We start from the raw sequence: 19,121 nt of genomic DNA on the forward strand, positions 1-19,121 counted from the left end.
ACTGATCTGAAGTGGCTTCAATTAACTGGAGCAGCCAAGTGTGAGGGAGGGGACGGGGGGGGGACAGGCCTGAGACAAGCCTCTTGACAGATTTTGGGGGGGTAAGATGAGTGGGGCGCTCTGACAGGTCCTCTAATGCCCCACCAAATCCAACCTTTCTCCATCTCCTTTTAGCTAATTACTAAGTATCTATTGTATATGGAGACACTTGTCACTGTGATCACAGCAAATTGGCTGTAACTGCAGGGTCAGCAAGGACTGTCTTTCACTCGCGTATACAGACGCACACACACATCTAGTAATAATAGTAGTTTCCCCTAGAGAACATAAATTGAGTCACAATCAAGAAATCCAATATCACATGCACTGCCTCATGTGTACATCTGCAAACCCATATTCCTGTTGATTCTGCATGATGCTCTGTATGTATGTATGATAATATAGAAAGGAGGTGATTAAAATATCCCAGCAGTTCTCAACAAATCCCACACACAGATTTAATTTTCATGGATATATGCACTGCAGCAACGCTGATGTTAGAAGACACTGCCAAGTGAAATGCTACTTTCACTTTGAATATATGAAGGTAAATCACACAGCGAACATGTGGGAACGTGGAGAAAGGATTTGAACTGCGTCCTGGAATCTCTCGTGTCTCTACGTTTTGCTCTACGTTTACCTTTTAAACCGAAAAATAAAAGATTCACTTTGTTAAACGTTTGAATAAACAATGAAACTGCAAACAAACCTGTACACACCAGCAGGCCAGTATGTCACATCAATAATTCACTATCATTTACTATTTTCTCCTCTCAGCACACAACAAAAATGTGTGTCTTCTGGCCTCTAACTGAATAGAGTATGTGTCTTTTCATCTAGCTTTTGCTCCTGCTTTCTTGCTGTCTTGCTGTTCTTGCTAGTTTTGCATTACCTAATTAACATGGAAAAGTTTTCGGGGGAGGCATGAAACACACAGGCCCACATCATTTCCCCTGAAGGATATATTTTATTGTTCTTTTTTTTTTTTTTTGGCCTCTCATCTTAGCACATCCTCCATGCCTCCGCCCTCATTTCCCCTTCTACAAACCTGATTTCCTTCCTCTTTTCTCACTTTTATTAGAACAGGGTGATATTTCCACTTTTAAATGACGGCTGAATACTATCTCAAACTTCTTACCAGCTGCCATTTATATGATCAAGTGTCTGCAGCATCCTCTGTTCTCTTGCTACTCCACTGGTGGCCTTCAGATCTTCTGTCACCTTCATTCTTTTTGAAGGTTTGTGTTTTCTATTCAAACCATCTACCTTATTTCTCATTCTGGACCATCAATTTCCTTTTTACCCACTATTTGGTTCAACACGAGCCATCTGAGAATAGGTGTACGCGTCTCAAAAAGCAAAACGAAACTTAGTTTGCTTAAGAAAAACTACTGAGCTACAACTTAGCAGCTCGTTATTTTCCATGACATGTCTGCAAAGACTTTAATACCACATAGAATTCAAAGAACACAGCATGTTAAACAAATAAACATGCAAATCAAATTAACTGTAGACCCTTTTACAGCTGACGTCATCAAAAATATGCACACGCATGTTGGCAACGAAATAGCATTTTGCTCCATCCATCCAAACAAGTAAGCAAGCTTTAAACATTGAATTAAAAAAGTTATCAGCATCAAAACGTCTGGTTGTTGCGTGTTTGGTTGTGAGAATCGATATTCTAACAGTGGACAAAAGTTCTACCGGATTTAGACAGGATCAGGACTGTTTCAGAGCAAAAGGTATTTCGGTTTAACAAGCGACTGTGTTAGTTGGTAACTTTCAGCCGAATGCGTCCTTCCGTGGTTGCTTGTAATAACTTACGTAAATGGTTGGTGTTCATAATAAACACAGATGAGTATGTATTTCACATTGATTGAAGGCTTTTACGTGGACGCCTACATTTTCCGTTTTCAACAGGTGCCATCGCTACGAGCAACCATGACGCATTCGGCTGAGTCACCAGTTAACACAGTCACTTGTTAAACCAAAACACCGGCAGCGTCTATGACTGTAAGCTATTAAACCTGTTGAATACCACTGGAATGAGGAGGACACGATCCAAAATGCTTGTGTTTGTAGCGCCGATTTTAAAACTCTCTATCTGGCCACTGTATATATTGCCGCTTGCTAACATCTTCTACCCACTCACTAAAAGCACACACGGATCTGGAAAATCTAATTCTTCAGGTTGCATTCGTGAGCTTTGGTGGTTAATGCCCTTGCATAGCTTGACATGCTATTGCACTACGCCGTACTTCCGTTGCCAAACTGCGTGTGCAGTCTGCACACACTTACGTACGTCATTGTTTGCAAACTGTAAAATTATCTATTGGTTTGTATGCCTTGGCTGACAAATCAGTGCAGAACACATGGCACCAGGGAGACTGCAATATTTATGAAATACAGTAGTTAGGAGCCAGTTTAACACTTAAACTAAAACAAGACCTTTGCAGGACCCACAGACACCATTTTAAGTCAAATGCGTTCATGTTGGCCATTAAAATTCAACAACAGTATCGTAGGCTAAAAGTGTCTCTAACACCCCTGATCCCAGCCCCCCCTCTACAGTATACTTGCTATTTCCTCATATTGGTATAGACCAATACCCCCCCTTCCCTCCCCCAGATCCTCACCCTATTTGGTACTCACCTAGATCAAAGTCCCTCACACATCTGTTCCGCTTGCTGCTGCCATGACCAGCCAGCTGGACTCTGTCTGCCAGGTCTCTCCGTCTGTAGGTGTGTCAGTACTGCATGTCTGTCCAAAGCCTGAGCTTCTTGGCAAGCTGCAAACGCAAACAGCGGAAAGAATCAACAAGACCGTTGTGAGAGCGAGCGTGGGTGCGAGCCAGTGCCTTATCATATTCTTGCAAGAGACTCCTTGTCAAGTTGACTGTTTGTGTGCGCATCTGTTATGTAGGAGACTTGAATGCAGAACATTTTTTGAGTGTGTGTGCTTACGTGTGTGTGTGTGTGTGTGTGTGTGACAAGATATTACAAAGACACATGTTTTATGAAGAGGTAGTGAGGTTTACACAGCGAGGCGGAACAAAGTGGAACAGGGGCCCCTCCTTACGTAATTGCACCCGGCATTAAAACACTAATCCAAACACAAACTGTATCTGGACTGTATCCAAACGGCAAACTAAGCTAAGCCACAGGTGTAAACAGAGCCATGAAGGAATGCAATCTCATTTCCACAAATCAAACGACGGTGCTTATAGCAATAAGATTCAAAGCAGGCTTAATGCTTCTTTAATACTTCTTGGGGTATATTTACACTGACCCATAAATATGGATAAAAATCTTTGTGGATATAATTCAGATGTAGATGCTGCATGTTAATGTGATGTATAAAGGCCCCGCGGAGACCCCAATAACAGAACAACCATCTGATAGAACAGACCCATAGTGGCACTCAACTCCAGCGTAGAGGTATGCTCTGGCAGTCTCATTAAAATCCTCCAAGTCTAATTCACTTTCAAATACCACCTCTACCTAAATAAACATGACCGCTTACTCACACTCCTCATGCCTGCCAACCGCAGACCAACAGGATTTCACAGAGCCGGCTGGTGGTGTGAGGCCAACCATTATTCTAGAGTGATGCTCGTTGGGCTCATAACACAGCCAATCCATAAAGATGCCTGAAATTTAAGACATTTAAAGCAGAAATATCTGGCTGATTTGAGTCCATTTTCTTTTATACCCAGCTCATAAAGTCCAAAACTGCATTTTAAATCAGGCTTGAATGACTTGAAATTATGGCTACAGAAAAGAACATAAATTCTGACACAAACTAAAACATTAACTTAAATTTGGCCCAGATGTGCTGAACAAAGAATAGGCTACGCTCTTTTGTATTCATGACCAGTATCCAAACTGCCTGTGGGCTTTTACCTCACAGAGAGAAGGAGATGATCTACATGAATGAATGAAATATCTTAAGAGCCACATGTTTACACACACATAGCACGGAAATGTCAATCAGATGCATAATACAGAGGTTGAGCCCTGAGAGAAATGTCAAAAAGGGAGCCTGTCTCTGTGATGTGCGTGTGTGGGCACAGCAGCATCGTCTGATCAATAGCTCACCTGAAATGAATACGTGATCACTGACTCAACAAAGCAGCGCTCACTCCAAACTTGACAACAAAATAGATGCAACCTGGATCAATAGGCCCCATTGTAGAAAATCAATTATAATACCAACCTTGTTTTATAAAACATTTTCAACAGGCGAATGGGGAACTGACCATCCTGCCTGTAACACGCCTTCAGTACAATAAATCATTTTTTATTGCTTTTGATTTGTGACATTTAGCAGTCAAAGTTGAGACTGTAACTTCAGTAATTATTTTTTTCACATTTCAGAATGCAGCGGGTATCAAACCATGCCAAAAGAGAATACTGGATATTTTCAGATAACCGCACAGCCTTGGCATACACAGCTTTATACATTAAAACCTGGCAACCTACTAGTTTCAGCTTATTGCTGCCTCTACAGCTGCAGTAAGACATTGACAATATTGAAACTTGTGATGAAATGATTCGTCTACTGATTGATTAGTCGCGCAACAGAGATATATATATACAATATATACGTCGTATATATACACACATACAGTATTGTTAATGTAATATCTTGGGGTTTCGGACTGTTAGCCGGAAAAATAGAAGTCACTTTCAAAAAGACAGTTTACATGCACACTAATATTCCACTATTATTCCAAATACGACAACATTATGAATTTGATAGGGGTCATGTAAACAGCATTTTCAGTTTGATATTCTGAATAAGGCCTTATTCTGAATGGAGTATTTTCCGATTAAGACATATGCCAATATTATTCAGGTTTTAATAGGAGCATTCTTTAGTCGTGTATACAGCACATTGAGAATAAAATTGGGGTTTTTATGTCCGTTAGCGACACGCAGCCGTTTGCCTGTTTGTGGCCAGCTCCGTTCGTTGTAAACAAACCGACTAGCCGACAGTTTGCGGAGATGCTTCCCAAAAGAAAAACCAACATTTCTGGTCGGAAGGAGAAACACACCTACTTTTAAATATTATGAAAGACCTGGATATCAACAGGATTTTTGGATATGCGCAAATATCGCAACGCCGACCTTTTCAAGAAGGTGGTTGAAGGAATGAAAGAGGGAGGCTGTGTTCGCACGGTGGAACAAGTCCGCCGCCGGTTACGTTAATTGGAGTACGCATGGCTGCATGTAAACGGAAATTTTCATTAGCCATGTAAATAGCTTAGTAGGAATTAACTTTTTCAGAATAAGGGCAAAAAACTGAATATTTTGTGCATGTAAACGTAGTCACTGTGAACTTGTGACAGTAATTTCTAACTTTTCACTATTTCTTTCATATTTTATAGACTAAATAATCAATATAATAGATAATTAAAATAATTATTAGTTAGTTAGTCAGTGTTTTTGCCAGAAATCAGATCAAGAATAGATTCCTAATCACAAATAAGTATTTAAGTAAGGACTTTCTTTGAAGTGGCAATAATTGATTATTTTACATATTACCAATGGATCACATGACAACCTGTATATGAAAGGGGTCACCTCTAGTAATGAAACCACAGACAGTTTGACAGCTTTTTGTTTTGGTTTTAGGGCCCACAATTTTACTGTTTTGATTTACTCTCGCCGCACTTGGAACCTCATTTTTGGCTGTAAAAGGCATCTGAAGGCAACTCTAAATACCAACTGCACGCTACTCGCTCAACAACAAATGGTACACAGACGTTGTTAGCTACCAGCAGGTGAACATTAGAATATTTAGAAGCTAAAGAGACAGATTTTCCTCAGGGGTTGATGGAGAAGAGATGATAATAAGTAATTGTTGTGTTCACAGCTTGTTTGTGCTGCCCCCTAGTGGATAAAAAATCTGTTTTGCAGAGAGTATGATATTTTGAACTATCACTTCTTCCCTCAACTTTGTGTCCTCAACTTTAACATCTTCATCATTGTTTTTTTGGAGCTAAAAATGTTTTTTTGTGGTCTATACTTTCTGTGTCCAATATACAGAGCGGTCAGAGGTGTCATACTGGGTTGTGACCACAGGAAATGAGGTATGACCTGTAGCTTGTAACAACCCCATCAACGGTTTAGATAAGCAGGATGAGACCCGGCCTCCATGCCCTTCCTGTCTTCTCTGTCCTGTGTCGCTCGCCCTCCTGTGACTCTGGCAGTCTCAAGTGGTCAGTTAAGACGAGGACAGATGACAATAGACAATCCAACCAGTCGTGCCACCCAGGCCTGACTGGTTGACCTCAGCTATGTCTGAGCATCATGAGACAGCACGGTCCGTCTGGGAAAAAGAGAGAAAAAAAAGAAAAGGAGGATGGAGCTGCCAGACGGGGAGGTGGGAAACAGAAATACAAGAGCAGGGAAAATAGAAAGCAGAAAGCCGACAAGACACCGAGGGGGGAGAGGCGGGATGAAAGATAGGTCGATGTACAACAGGCTGATGAAATAGAGCGAGAAAGACAGAGAGAGAAAGGAGTGGAACAGCACCTCAAACAATTGTCAAAAAACAGAGGAACAATAAAAAAAGGAGAGAAGACACATTAAGGAGAGGGCAGAGAGGGACACGAAGAGATGGGGGGTAGCCCAAAATATAAAACAAAATGTCAAAAGAGGGGAGAATTAAGGTGGCAGAAGAAAGGTTTGCTCCTCCACGTCTCATCGCTCCTGAAACTTAAAAAGACCAATATGCAGAAAGGAACAAAACACCAGGGGGGTACATCAAGCGCTTCACTACATTCAAAAAGAGCCACAGAGGAAGAATAACTGACACAATTAAGAGCATAACTGTCATCACAGCCAATCAACCCAGTGCCGCCCACACAGCGAGCAATAGACCCATCATGAGGAGGGATGAAGGGCTGCTAATTCCCCCCAGCAATGCAGCACTGACTACTAATACCGAACACCAGATACCTTAAAGGCTACAGCATTTTAATGCAGCAGAGACATGAGACACATGTACAAAATCGCTCCATCACAACACGTCCCAGGCTGCTTTGCATCCTGAGAGAATAGCTGACATTTAAATATAATCCTGCTGACATGCAAATTAAGTGCAGCCAATTCCACAAGCCACATGTGCATGAGAGAAAAAAAGAAGGATGTGTGAATCTGAAACCAATCACAGGTGGATGCATACCCTCACTCAATGAAATACAAACTAAATTTAATGAGCTCTCAAGCTCCTCCACGCTGACATTTCCTCTCACATTTCTCCATCTTTTACAACTATCATTCACCCTACCTTCATTTCTCTTTTTCCCCCACCACCGCCTGCCCCCCTCCCGCTCCCCCTCCACTCGCTCAGTTTTTCATTCTAAATCCACTTTTCTGCCTCCATCTTTTTCTCTATCCGTCCAAAACAACAGCCATTCCAGAAAGAGGGCCATCAATCTTCTTCAATGAGACCAGAGTGCGAGGGAGTGCCAAGGCTAGACCAGATTACTATCTCTCCTTACCACCACTCAACACTGGATAACATATAGGAGGAGTGGGTGGGCAGACGGAGAGGCAGGGAGGGTCGAGAGCGAGTCAAAGGAACGATCTTAGATAGCGAGCGGACACATTAGATCTTAAAAGCCTCAAACAAACTTCCACCCCTGTCAACAGCGGAGGCTTGTCGAGTAAAGAAGCACAGCAGCTGAATTTAAAAACTCTAATCCTAACTGGCAACTCCAAACCTGACCCTTGATTTATTGAGTGCCCTGCTAATGGAAAGACAGGAGCTACACTGCAGCTTTCATCTCCTGTAAACAGCTGGCTTTTGGTGGAGGATTGCAATTCATTGCTCATTTGAATATTTTTTTAATTATCAATTAATCTTTTGATTGTCTTGATCTGTCAAATGTCACTATCACCAGCTCCCAAAGATCAAGGTGACCTCTTCAAATTGCATTTGAGAAATAAGCAATTTGATGTTTGCTTGCTAGATGACTTAATAAATGACTAACTGTAGGGGTTCTACAGAATTTGATCAAATCTGCTTATTGAATCCTGATCCTTTCAAATCCCTTATCAAATTTGATTTGACGTTTATCTTTAACCTCTTCCACTCCTTGAGGGCGCCCTCGGCCGACTTTACTTTTTTCAAAGGCTGTAGCAGGCATTTATAGCTAGAGTGAAGATACTGGTTCATATGATACTAGAAAACCTAAAGAATCCATTGGTATCAACCATGTCGGGAATAACGCTAAATAACGATACGAAGTTACGCTAAATCTGTAAAACAGGCATGGCGATTTTCAAAGGGGTCCCTTGACCTCTGATCTCAAGACATGTGAATGAAAATTCAGAGTGTAACTCGGTGACAAGCCAAAATTAAACTTGTCTGTTTTCTGGTTAAAGTGTTCTCTGCGGCCACTGTCTGTACTCAGCCAAAGATCATTTGTGAGGGAAGAAAATCCACTCTGTAATGCCGCAGAGTGTTTCTGTAGTTCCAACAAATCCAACAGAGTGATACATCTTCTCTCTATGTCAGTTTCAGGAGTTGCATATTCTCCCAGTAAAACTGGATTGGGAACCGGAGGGTGGCAGGTTCAAGTCCAACATGGACTATGTTACAAAGTTCACCTCCTTGAGCTAAGACCCATTACTGCTTGGAGCGCTGACTATGTGGCAGCCCCATCACTCTGGTATCTCTCCACAACTACTGTATGTGCATGTGTGTGTATTTCCGATGTGTGTGTAATAAAATAACATCAGAATTGAATTTCCCCGAGAGGTATTAATAAAGTACTTCTTCCTCTTCTTAAACCTGTTATATCAATGTGCCAGACAGCCTATATATTCACTTAACATTAGAGAGACTTCACAGGAACCTACCAGAATGGAACCCACCCATACTGCCTGTTTCAGCATTAGTATGTACTGTATGCGAGTAAACAGAAAGGAGATGGGGAACATGATGGAGCAGCTGATGTTTATTTACTTGAAAAGACACTCCAAGCAAACAGTTGATAGAGCATATGTCAATGTGTGTGTGTTTTTCAGAAAGTGTTACATCCTAAATTTGCAGAGTTGTGATATTTAAAGACTCTAGAAAGAGTGTGAACGTGTGTGTGCGTGTGTGACAAAGCACTGACACTCACAAAGGTGGAAAAGCCAGAGCCGTGGCCTTGCAGCCGAGAGGAGTTTTTAACGAGCCGCCTTGCTGCCCTGTGTGTTGCAGTGGCATTAATCCCCCCCACACACACACACACACACACACACACACACACATACACACACACTATGCAACACCAGTAAATCCAAGGCCAAGTGTGTGTACATGTACTGAGGAAAGCCCATGAGAAAAAGAGATGGGATACATGGGAAAGTGTGGAGGAGAGATTTTGCATAGAAAATTCTCCTTTTAGCAGCAAACACAAGCGCGGTGCAGCAAAGGCTCTGTGATCTCTTATTACGTATCCAATATGGTCTTCTCAAGCAACCATGTTCAATCCAAGGACAGAACAAGACCACCATGCCAGCTCTGACAGTTACATCCACAATTGAACATGATAGGGCTAATCGCTATGCAGCTTCCTCGCTGAGGAGAACCTACATGTGGGAGTTTTGTCAGGCATAATAAACTCTCCTTGCATTGTCACAGCTCTGTTGAGGAGGAAGGTTAAACTTAGAGCTGTCTGTAAAGCTGTCCCTCTGCAGCAGCAGTGCTCTGACTGGGGATCAGCGTAGTGTGGCTTCTGTTGGGCCTCTGGGCCACACAGCGATGAAGAGGAGGAGGAGGAGGCGGCGGCGGCGGGGCTCAGCCTGGCGCTAAAGACTTTGACACTAACATAATCACTGGTAATTGATTCGGCTGGTGAGGAAGGTGTAACATTAAAAGATAAAAACGGCAGCGGTGGTGGCAGCGGTGGTGGCAGCGCAGCGCCGGGGCTTAATGCGAGCTGATGGGGCCGACGCCGCCTGTCACACGCCGTCTAATCACACAAGAAGGGGCGTACTCATATCATCAAATCACTATCAGCCCTGGACGCGCTCAGCACCCTCAAAGGGGCTTTGATCAGCAGCGGGCCAAGGGAAGAGAGGGGGCACACAGGCCAAGGACGGCGGAGAGATGGACGAGGAGGACAGAAAGAAGACAGGCAGGACGGCCCTGAGATATCACATGACAGGACAGAATAACAGAAGGGTTTATCAATGGTTCAAACAACTTACTGAGCTTAACATAGCCTAGGTGATCTAACCTTGTCCAGTACAGCGAGCGTAATAAATACATGCAGAGTTGATTTTACTTAAATGTGATTTTATTAAAATTTCATTGAGCTGACATTGACTTCTGAGATCCAATTTGATTTTTGATTTGGCTAATGCAGTTTTCTGATGCAAAGACTGTTGAACACTGAAATAAAGCTAAAACTATGGCAGGAAATTAATCAGCAACTATTTTGATAACAGATTAATTAAGTCATTTATCAGGCAAATTTGCCAAACATGAACTAGTTCCAGTTTCTTAAATGTGAGAATTTGCTGGTTTTCTCTGTTTTATATGACTGAATAATGAATATATTTTGTTTGTAGAACAAAACTTCACCTTGGACTTTAGGAAATGAAGATGGGTAGAGCTGCAACGATTAATCAATTAATCGATTAGTTGTCAACTATTAAATTAATCGCCAACTATTTTTATAATCGAAAAAATAGTACATTTTTTAAAAAAAATTGAAGGAAGAAAAGTTCAAATTCTCATTCCAGCTTCTTAAATGTGAATATGTTTCTGGTTTCTTTACTCCTTTATGACAGTAAACTGAATATCTTTGTATTGTGGACAAAACCATTTTGAGGACATTTTTCACGATTTTCTGAAATTTTTTAAACCAAACAACTAATCGATTATTCGAGAAAATAATCAACAGATTAATCGACACATTGTTAGTGGCAGAGACCCTAAAGATGGCCATTTTTCATCATTTTCTGACATTTAATATACAAAATAATCTCCAGATTAAATGATAATAAATCACTAAGACATTGAACTTAAAAAACATAAACCCATTGCTCTTACAGAGCAGAGCAAATAGTCTGAGTTGTTGACTTTAGCTTTAATTGGTCTGGAAGTGATTTTTAGTTAGAAGTGATCAGTCATTTTCTTTCTGAAAATCTTGTACAAGTTATTTTAGTTTGCTGCTTTATATATATATATGTAAGTATGAAGCAAATGATGAAGCCCGTGAGAGATGTTCAGAAGTTAATCTATTTGTTATTAGCAGTATATTTGCTTTGCACTTGCAATAATCAAAAAGGAGTGTAACAGTCAGCTAATATTGCAGTTAAACTCTAGCTAATGTTATTCTCATTAGCTTATAATGAAATGATGCCGACAATATGGCCTTTTTTAGAGTTAATAAACACATTTTCAACCTGCTACACCTGTGATTTGAGCAGACCCAACGTTTCTTAACATGGCATAACATGGAGCGCCAATTCTACTCACCCTCACAGCTTTGTTATTAACGTGTAAATGGAGACACATGAGGTAAGTCTAGTAGCGGTGACTGGGGTGTGCCTATCTGCTGAGTGAACTGATGAAGACGGAGGGCTCCCTGTAGCCTTACAGTCAGAGCGCTGATAAATTGGCCAGCCTCCACCCTTTCCCCAACTGCAGGAAGGATGTGTGTGTGCATGAGAATCAGCGTGGACGCCCGCTAGACTGGAACTGACAATATTAAGTGGCAGTGCCATAGTTTTCATGAACACAGGGAGGCCAGGAGAACCGAGGGGCAGGAAGGCCTCTATTATGTCACCGAATAGTAGACATAAAAGGAGCCAGTCAGACTGTCTGTCCTCCTCTGCAGCACCAACAGACTCACCTTTCTAAAATTAAAGGTTGCTGAGTACAAACAGCATGAGACAGACAGACAAACACACACTTCCACCTATGTGCCGCAGACACACATCATGTAAAAAAATGGTTGGTGCCGGTAGGAGATCAAAGATTTTGCAGATGTTTAACAGAGAGGTAGACTGCAGGGGTCGGATATCTTACAGAGGAGCAAGGGAGGAAAGAGGGAGGAGGAGAGGGAAAAAAGGGAGTAATGGCAAATAAGAGGGGGAGAGTGGAGCAGCGAAAGCCCCAGGCTGAAGATGGTAGGGAGAGAAGAGGAAGACTGGGGTGAGGAGTAAGTGAGAAAATGCAAATGAGAGGCTGCCGAGCAAAAGAGGAAAGAGAGGAGACTGAGAAAGTGAGAGATTACTATAGGGACTGTTGTAAGAGAATCTGAAGAGCAGAACAAAGCTGACAATGAAAAAAGTGTGGCGGGGAGGGGTGGAGAGTACAGGAGGAAATGGCAACGCATGAGACATGACGAGCACGCATCACGCCGCCTTTTGCTGCTAAAATGGGCCGCGTGCTTCCTCATATGTCCTTCAAAAAAGTAGTGCTGGCGGCTGTAGACATCACAGCACAATATGTTCCAAGAAAGAAAATGCAGGAGACACAAAAAATAAAAAAGATGAAGAGAGGTAGCAAGAAAAATATAATAAAAGGATGGAGATGATCCCCAGAGAGGCGGCCCATGGCATCTGTTTGTCACTAGCCAGAGCCACAGGGAGGAAGAGGAGGATGAAGAGGAGGAGGAGGAGGAGGAGAGTAGGAAGCAGACTGAGAGGTAGCTCTTCTCCTCAGTCTCGCGCTCCCTGGCTGTCCTCCACCAGCAGCTGGAGGCTAAACTTAAGCTCCGCCAACAGCCACCAGGGAGAGAGGAGAGGCCTTGGGAAGGGGTCATCTACAATCACCGACCAAAACAAAATTCAGGGATGCACATCTGCATCATTAGCAGAGCAGCCAAGAGTCCCCTGATGTCTACCCACAACAGATCCCTCAGAAATGTGGCCACCACAGTGCCTGTGTGCACACAAACACCCTCTGCACAATCGCCACGGAGCGATGTCAGCCTCCTCTTCATGAATATTCATCTGCCTCATTAACACTGAAGTGGGGAAACACAGCATATTGCATGAGACTCCCGTTACTTGGAGAGAGGACGAGAGTTGAGGGAGGGAGAGGAAAGAGATGGGACACATGGCGACTGTAGAGGAAGCAAAGGGGAAAAGAGACAGAGTAAGAGGCAAAGCCTTCTTTTCATTGCCAGCAAACTTTTTTTGAATCTCAAGAGTGGAGGGGGAAAAAAACGTCCTATATTGTTCCGGGAGCTGATAGCCTCCTGTCGCTGTTCCTCATGAAGCCAGACTAGGGCAGTATGAAAGCAGCGTCAGCAGCAGGGACAGCACAGCGGGAGCGCAGGATGGGAATTACAGACAATTTTACTCTGCAAATCCTCCAGCAATAAAAGCTTTAAAACAGCTGCAATTTCGCCGCTAATGTCTGGTTGTTCACAATAACTGCTAAACTGTAGGGGATAAGTGTGAATACACCTCAACGTGAGCTGCAGCCAAGCAGACATTCATGTAACCGCCGTCCTTGTTCGGTAACAAAACACACCCGCACATACGTACTGACGCACAAAGCCGGGCTGTCTCGTACGCAGACATCGATTCTGTCAGTCCACTTTCTCTCTGAGCCACTTGCCAACAGACGCAGAGGATACTACCACACAGAGGATTATTTTCTCTTTATGTTGTAATGCCAGTGAATCTCTTAACAGGAACTGCCAACAGGGGAAATCTCCCATCCTGCAGCTGTGTCCTCAGAGAGACACTGGAAACTGTAGAAACAGAAGACTCTATTTCCTTGACTTTTTCTTTGTGACTTTGGCGACAGAAACAGCCGGCCACTCGGGGAGGAGGAGATGAGGCGAAGTCGGGCGATGCCCAAAATGTTGCCCCACCAGAGTCACTCTGGTGCTTTAAAGGGCACTGACAAAACCCGCGGTACCATAATTGGACCAGGTCTCTGGAAATCAATAGTGCTGCTTACATCAGGGGCCTCCACCAAAGCTATTTCATATTCCACCTTCTACACACAGTTTCTGACAAAAAAAAAACTTCAATTTCAAAACAGTATGAGCTATCGATTTCACAGCCACGATTCTAACTCTCCCTCCGCCTCCCCCTGTCCTCTCTCTTTTACACCCCTTTCCCAAGGAGTGTTTTGTGTTGGGGGTGAGGAGGATGGAGTAGTTCTTACCTCATAATTTTCGACTATTCAAATCCCTTACAAGTGGATTTATTTCAATTGGTTTGGGACAAGGTCCCTCTACAAGAGAAGTTTCATAATTCATGAGGCTAACTAATGTGGTTTAGTGTAGTTCTTCAGATATCTGTCAAATATTCACATGTAACAAAGATGAGAACGGCAGCTACTTACTACCCTTCTTAGGTGCATTTCTAATTAGGGAATTTCTTGTATGAAAGGTGCTACATAAAGTTTGTTGTTATTATCTAGAGATGCAACTAACAATTATCTTAATTTTTAAATATAATATATATAAATATAATATAATATAATTAAATCATCTGATTATTTTCACCATTTTCTGACATTTTATAGACCAAATAACTAATCAGTTAATCAAGAAAATTATCAACAGATTAATCGACAATGAAAATAGTCATCAGTTGCAGCCCTACGACTATGTATGAGTAATTGAGTCTGGGCCTCTCCTGACTTTTGGGTATAATACATTATTCCCGCTGCCATTGTACCTAAAAATTATATCCTTCTCAAATGCCAAACCAGACAATATTTCAGCTATGACGGAGCTTGATCTGGTAATCAAACCATTAGAATGGGTCACCATTTTCCAGGGCTTAAATGCCAGTTAATATCAGCCGAATTGGATCTGACTTTTGGGCAGTGACACTTTTAACCAACTGTGTTGTCATTAATTCATATTCAGATGGCTTTCCTGGGTCACGAGTCGTGCCGAGCAGCCTGGCAGAGACCTGGGACCTGACCAGTTCAAATCACGGGTCCAAACTCAGCATGCATGCATGATTTAAATACATCTAAATGGCAGATGGCGAGAGAGCTGGCTCGTGTCTGGCTCCGAGACAGAAGCAGTGATGTAGGAGAAGCAGAGGATGAGGCTGCGTATTAGAGTGAGGGATGGCTTGGCTTGTCTTTAAGATTACTTTTCCTCTTAAAACATTCACTTCATCTGTGTCACTCCTGCTCCCAACTTGTTATTGGAAAATAGGAACGCTGGAAAACCATTCGATGCCGGCACTGTCTGCATCAGTCACACACTGACACACACATACACACAGAAAATACATTTCATCCTCCATATCCGAAACAGCCAATAGCACTGGCAGGCATTTGCGACCCCAATCCATATTTCAATTTCCCTCCTCTCATGCAAACTAATTCAATACTTGTTGCCTTCCCTCACAAGCGATCGGCAATGTGAGAAATGAGCTTCTTCTCATGCTGCATCTACAAAAAGCCCAATCAGAGACATTTTTGAGTGGGCCTCTGCCTATATCAATTATGCCTTAGTAGTCCTGCACATGGGAAGATTCTTAGAAGTAGCATTAAAGGATGGGAAATCAGTGCTTTTCAACATCATCACCACACTGTTATAAACTGCAGATCACATTTTTCCCATATTTCCGTACTCAGAATGCATTCAGCCCACATTAGCTACATTTAAAACTCATATTTTACATCACACACTCAAGTCAAGAGCTTAACTACCCATGTTTTCAAACCAATTAAATAAGCATTAAGCTAACAGTGGGATGTCGGTCGGATGGGTATTTAAAATATGATATACCCTAATTCGAGATTTGACCTTTAAAGTTAAAACAAATCATGTATTTCCTGCATTCATTAGTTCTCATTTGTGAAAATCCCTCACAAGCCCAGACAGATAAATGCCAAAAGCTGTAGGCTGTGATGCCATCGGCCAACACTTTCTGGTATTGATCCACTGATGCAGCTCAGGAGCCAGACTGGCCGTAGTGACGAGCCCAGTTTTAGGGGAATTTCCATATATATTCTCATAATCAGGCTCATTAGTGGGTAAAAACTCAGTCCATTCATTTAAAGATTCTACAATGGATTTCTGACGAGGGAACTATTTCCAATGACTTTCCCCTCACTAGCTGGTGTTTGATGTGCTAACTGATGTAGCGTTTTACACTGCGACGGCCTAGAAAAGACTCTTGACATCTCCCCCTGCAGCACCATCAACAAAGCAATTCTCCAAAAGCACACAGCCAAATAAGAATATGAGTACAAACAAATACAGTACATGGTTAGCTGTGTGCTGCAGAGTCAAACTAAGAAGTGGTGCAGTGCAGAAACATTTTGTTTGTTAAAGAGGACCTATTATGATTTTTTTTTTTTTTCCCTTTCCTTTAGTGTGTTATACAGTATAGTTTGTGTGTATGTAAAGGGTGTGTAAGTCCACACCAAAGGGAGTCACTCTCCCCCACAGAAACACAGCTCCTGAACTGCCTGAAACGCCTTGCTTAAAGTCCTGCCTTTTCTTCAGTAACATGGTGATGTCACCATGTAACACTTTTGCATAATACCTTCCTAGCGGCTAATTTGGTACGGCCTCAGGCTACATCCACACAAATACGCTTTTCGTTTTAAAACACATAACTTTGCTACGTTTATGCCTAGTGTCCACACTACTCCGGCATTTTCGAGACCCTAAAACAGAGACGTTTGAAAACGCTGATGACCATGTTTTAGTTTTAAAACTCCGGGGTTGCGTTTTAGTCTGGACAGACAGAAAAGGGGACCTTTGAAAATGATGACGCAGACACCCACGTGTGGAGCTCAAAGAAGGCATTTCAGACAGAGGCAGAAAAGAGGTGCTGCAGCACAGCCGGTATGAGAAAAATGAAGTTTTTGGAACATTAAAGCCAACCTGGTCTCACTCGCAACTCATCAAATATGGGCAGCGCCGATTGGGCAGCGCCGATTGGGCAGCGCCGATTGGGCAGCGCCGATTGGGCAGCGCCCCTCGGCATCGGAAACAGACGCACCCTTTAGCGACAGTTTGTGACGAACCAGGCTTTCAACTTACTCCAACGTAAACCCAGCCACGGCGTTATTCAACGGGCGGAGCAAGTGATGTAGTATTAATGGAGTAAGAGTCCACTCAGGGCGGGTGGGAGTGGTGTTTGGGGTCAAACCGGTGTTTGTGTACCGTGTGAACCTAAAAGACGTTGACTTATTTTGTCACGTGAGTCGTGAAGTAAACGTCAACCACGACCGTTTCCTAACCCTAACTAAGTCGTTGTGTTGCCTAAACCTAAACTTCATGTGAAAATGAAAGTTTATTTTGAAAGGTCACTATGCATTTAACGAGCGTATATTGACACACCATCTCCAGTCCGTCCAAAAGTAACGCAAGAGGTGTACCCCGTGCGACGGTCTCCGATGCCAAGGGGCACTGCCCAAGTGGCAGCGTTGACGAGCTGGGAGTGAGAATGTGTTGTTAAAGCATGTAAACAAGTATGCACCTGAAATTAAGCGTAATAGGTCCTCTTTAAAATATAATCTAGTAGTAATCCTCACTGTGTACTTTAAACCACTATGGAGCACAGTATATTATTTATCTTTATCTTCACTATCAATGCATTCTACGTTAGATGCTGGAAATACATTAGCATGTGTTAAAGTATGTACACACCAACACACCCACACTTATTTGATGTTGTTGAAACAGGAAAAGATGAGTAACAACACTTGCTCCAACTCAGGCTCCACTTTTCCTCTCAACTCTTTGGCCAGAAGCAAGCAGGTAATAGCGACAAATTTCGTGGCTTAAACGGCGACAGCTTTACGATGCCTGAGCGGCCTCTATGACTCCATTCCTGTCAGATTCTATTAGCTTGGCCTCCGCCGTGTGTTTCGATTGGCTCTTGGCCTATTCCCAGCAGTTACAGAAGCACCTCCCGTAAATAAACCAAATGGCTGCATCTTGTAGTGTATGAGGAGGGGGGCTCTGGGCGGCTGGGCGCTTGTGTGTAAAGAACATCTGACAAAGTGGTTGAATAGTTTAATATACAGCGCCGAGCTGAATGGACACAGCCGACTGGAGAGAGAGCTCGACATACATCAGCCTAAGAGTTTAAATTTGACTAGTGTTTAAAAAGAATACAAGCGGCAAGGCGAGAAAAGCACTTCTAAATCAAGACAAGTGGTCTCTTTCCACTGCGCACACACTCTCCTATAAACAAAAGAAAAAGTGTGTCTATCTGCCAGCTGCCAGGTGGAAGTCTAAGGAAAGGCCACCTGTCTAATAACTGTTTTTGATGCGTACAGCTCAGCAATATGAAACTGAGCATCTGGCCTCTCCCCTCCAAACTGATCTTGTTAAAACCATGCAGCACTGTGTTCCTCTTATATAGAATTTATTTCATCCAATTAGCTTTTCCATTACCAAAAAAACATAATTTTGTGTTTATTAATTCAACCAATCAGGGCTTGTAATGCCAACAACTCTCAACAGCCAGATGTCCACTGGATACTTTTATAAGCAGAGTTTATCTGTTGTCGTCCACCAAAACACTGAGAATTGTTTGAACTATTTCGAAACCAACTGAGTCACTTGTTCTTTATAAACCAAACACCCCAAGAGTGAAACTAAATGGAATAATAAATTCTGGTAACAATTATTAAAATGCAATGCTTGAGATGCTGCGACTGAATTAGGTTTTTATGGCTTTGAGATGGCCTTTGAAAAACATTAGCTTGCGCAAATGAAAAGACTGGACTGTAGCTCAGACTGCTGAAAGAAGAAAGGCTGCTCTCATAATGAAATGACAATCAGCTACTGTGAATTCTGAAAAGGAAAAATATATACAAAAATACAGGAAAAAAAATCTATTGGGGAAGAATACACAGGAGCACATGCATTTCGTATTTAATAATCAATACTATAATTATGATAAATTGTAAATGGTAAATATTAGTTACATACAGTGTGTGACTGTAACAAATCTTTACATGTATTTTATTGTTTTTTGTATTGTTCTGTTTGGGCCTTTTTCACAGCAGACTTGTCATAGCAGAAAAAACTGGGGGCGTGCCGACCGTCATCGACTCTAGCTAATACTCTGACTATGGATGAGTACCTCATACAACCCCACTTCAAAACACCCAAA

General features: G+C 42.4%; 1 protein-coding gene across 7 annotated transcripts in view; it reads right to left on the minus strand.

Annotated features, from left to right (window-relative positions):
• The window catches only part of spop (speckle type BTB/POZ protein), a 210,941-nt gene that overhangs the window by 157,401 nt on the left and 34,419 nt on the right, over positions 1 to 19,121 (minus strand). For 6 of the 7 annotated variants that reach the window (XR_012596733.1, XR_012596734.1, XM_074656322.1 and 3 more), the window contains exon 2: positions 2,692 to 2,827. The exons of the other annotated variant lie outside the window; for it this stretch is intronic. The gene's annotated coding sequence lies outside the window, so the exon portion shown is untranslated. The remainder of the gene's footprint in view (positions 1 to 2,691; positions 2,828 to 19,121) is intronic. 7 annotated transcript variants of the gene reach the window in all.

Source organism: Sebastes fasciatus, chromosome 13, assembly GCF_043250625.1.
Source record: "Sebastes fasciatus isolate fSebFas1 chromosome 13, fSebFas1.pri, whole genome shotgun sequence".
In the NCBI taxonomy this organism is placed as follows: Eukaryota; Metazoa; Chordata; class Actinopteri; order Perciformes; family Sebastidae; genus Sebastes; species Sebastes fasciatus.